Source organism: Cornus florida, unplaced genomic scaffold (genome assembly GCF_030987335.1).
Source record: "Cornus florida cultivar Cherokee Brave unplaced genomic scaffold, ASM3098733v1 CherokeeBrave_3.0.0_Hap2_Chr04, whole genome shotgun sequence".
NCBI lineage: Eukaryota > Viridiplantae > Streptophyta > Magnoliopsida > Cornales > Cornaceae > Cornus > Cornus florida.
Window position 1 is genome coordinate 64,817,233 of NW_026775574.1, and position 3,190 is coordinate 64,820,422.

Below are 3,190 nucleotides of genomic sequence, written 5' to 3' on the forward strand. Positions count from 1 at the left end.
TCAAGTAAGGAAATCAATTCTTCTCTAAAGGTTGGTTCCAAAAGCTTACTGATGTAGTTAGGCCGAGGGTCCTGTTTCGTTCCAAGATTAACTTCCAAAAGTGGATCTCGTACTTCGACCTTGAGATCGTCTAACTTCATTGGCTCCGCCTTCAAGTCTGTTAGTTGGATAGCATCCAACTTGTCTTCAGTACGTTCCAATATCTTCAAAACATTGGTTGAAAATGAAGTACTGGCATCTGCAGTCCTTTCCAGGCGTAGTTCGGCCAGATATGCTTTCAACCTGGCAAGGCAGCAATTAACCACCTGGCCAAGTATTCTATTTTCTTTAGGCTTCTTTTTAATAAAAAGTTTTGTCTGAAATGTAGTGCTGAACACCGGCCTTGAGTAGAACTGTTAGCCTTGGTGTTCCTTGGAAAGCTCCCTTACATCCTCTTCTGTGAGAGTTCGTCTCATTGTGGCCTTCCTTGGACGGCCTTTACTATCCTTTCCAATAAATCTAATTGGAATGAATTCTTCACTATATAGTTCAGCATCTGCATGGTAGACCCTTGCCACAAATGGCCGGTTGTCAGCCTCTACCACTTTTACCTCATCTCCATCCCAAAATATTAGCATTTGATGGAGTGAAGATAGGATGCAAAAGTTTGGGTGAATCCATTTGCGGCCTAAAAGCAAATTATTGGCCGCTGTGGACTCAATGACAAAGAAAGTTGTGATGAAAGTTCTATCTCCCACCGTTAACTCCAACGGTAGAATTCCTTGCATCTTCACTATTCCTCCCGTGAATCCACTAATGGATACATCAGTTGGAATAACGTCTTCAGGTGACTTTCCAAGCATGTGCATGACATTGACTAGAACAACGTTCAGTACTGAACCTTTATCCACTAGAACTCTTGCCAAGGGCCTTCCTTCCACCAGTACCTTGATATACAAAGGTTTGAGCTGCTAACTTATGCCATATGGTGGCTTTTCCAACACAATTTTCTTTGGCAGCATGGAGCTGCTCTCTTCAATCACAACCCCCTTTAATTTCTGGAGATGCTCAGCTTCATCTTCAAAGACCTTTTCTATACGAATACCATTATTCGGTTCTATAATGATTGGCTCAGAACTAGACTGTCTAAGGCTTTCCATGGGAGGACTTATATCTACCGTATCTCATTCCATTGAATTGGGCTAATTTGGCTGTGGCTCAAAAAATAAAGAAAAAACCACTACCATATTGTAGGTAAATTCACCTGGAAGGCTCCCAAAATAGATTTTCTTGCTGCAACTGGAACTGCTGGGGATTTCCAAGTATATTCTATCTTTTGTAGGAGGGTTGTCTGCAGTCAAGGAATTTCTAACCTCTGAAACCAAATCCAATAAATCATCCAGATCTCTAACCCCTCCTTTAGTTAGAAGTTCAGATAAATATGATGGTTTAGCCATCTTTTTTGGCCAGTTGGACCAACCATGATCTTTCTCCCATAATTTCCTTCTATCAGCCATCTTCTTTTGCTGCATTCGCTTTTGTGTGCGGGTCATATAAGAGTCATTATGAAAACGGAACTTGGGATGATCAAGCCTCCTTCACCCCTCATTTTGCGAGGTAGGAGGTCTAACCATTCTTGGTCAGAGATGCTCATTCCTGCTTCTAACCCATACTTCCGAGGCCATTTTTGGCCTGGAATGCCTGTCACCTTCAAAACCTATGTCTTGCCATCTACTACTTTCAAACTTTCTGCTAGGACGAGGCCCTGCCTGATAGGAAATTCTATTCCTTTCCAAACTCCTTGGCAAGAATTCTGATCTCCATCTACTGCCCTTTTTTCTGGATGGACCCGGCTTTCCTTCTCTGGAATGATTACAGTAACTGCGTTTTCCACTTTTTGGAAAGTCAACCGGTCATTGACCTTCCTTTTTTGGCCTCGTTAATCATTGAACAGCTTCTCCTTTGGAACATCTCTATGATAGCCTTCATTCTAAATTTTATACTTGGGGCAATAACCTTGCTGGATTAAAGCTATTTGAGCCTTACGAAGTTGCCTTTCCAACTTGGCCACCGTTTTCTCCAAGGATACTACAGCTTCAGGACTTTAAAGTTTTCCACTAGCTCTTGAATTTGCCAAGTCCACCTCCTTCTTGGGTGTTCAGCGGCAAGGGAAGTAACATTTGTGGCAATAACCTTGGGGAAAGGATTTTCATCGACACCCATGACTTCTATTTTTTCTGAAAACTTTATCCTGCCATCTTCAATCGCCTTTTGCACTATGTTACGGAAAATCACACAATTATTAGTGGAATGCCTCCATGAATTGTGAAATTTGTAATACTCTTTCTCGGCCATTTCTGAGGCCGATGGCATCTTGTGGCCTGTTGTGAAAATCAGTTGCTTGTCAGCCATGAGCAAATCAAGATGTTAAAAGAATAACTCTTGGAAGGGTCTGCCCTCTTCCACTTGGAACCAGAAGTAGCCTGCAAGTTGGCCGTGGCTGACTTTGGTTTTGTCAAAGTCTCACAAGTATAGACCTTCTTTATGTTGAGCTCGGCTATATTTACTTCAAACTCCCCTTCAGTTTTAGTGGTATACACCTCATAATTTGGATCACGATAGTAAGTGCCCTTGGAAGAGCTCTTTCGGTCTTGCTCCTCATGAAGGAGCTCTTCATACTTAGCCACTCTGCCGGCTAAGTCAAACAAGTCAAGAAATTGTACCACTTCAAACTTCTTACGAAGTTCAAATTCTAGGCCGTTTACAGCCATCTTCACATATTCTTCTGGCGGCAGAGACAAATTACATTTGAACTTGGCCTGCCTGAATCTGGAAAGGAAGCTCATCACTAACTCTCCAAGTAATTGATGAAGTCTGGAAAGGTCTTCCATGGACACTTTGGGTTCAGCTCTATAGAACTGAGTATGAAATGAATCCTCAAATTGCTGCCAACTTTGGATGGAGTTGGCTGGCAAGTTGGAATACCACCTGAAAGCATTTCCAGTGAAACAAACGTATTTTCAGCCATGGATTGGCTGCTGCTTCTCCATATTGGATAGTGAACCGACTGATATGTTCCAAGGTAGATTGTTCGCCCTCTCCATTGAATATTGCGAACTCTGGAATTCTAAAATTTCTTGGAAATTCAACTTCATCAATGAACTCTGGATAAGGCTTTCTGTAAGTTGGTCTTCCACCCCTCCGAGTTAGG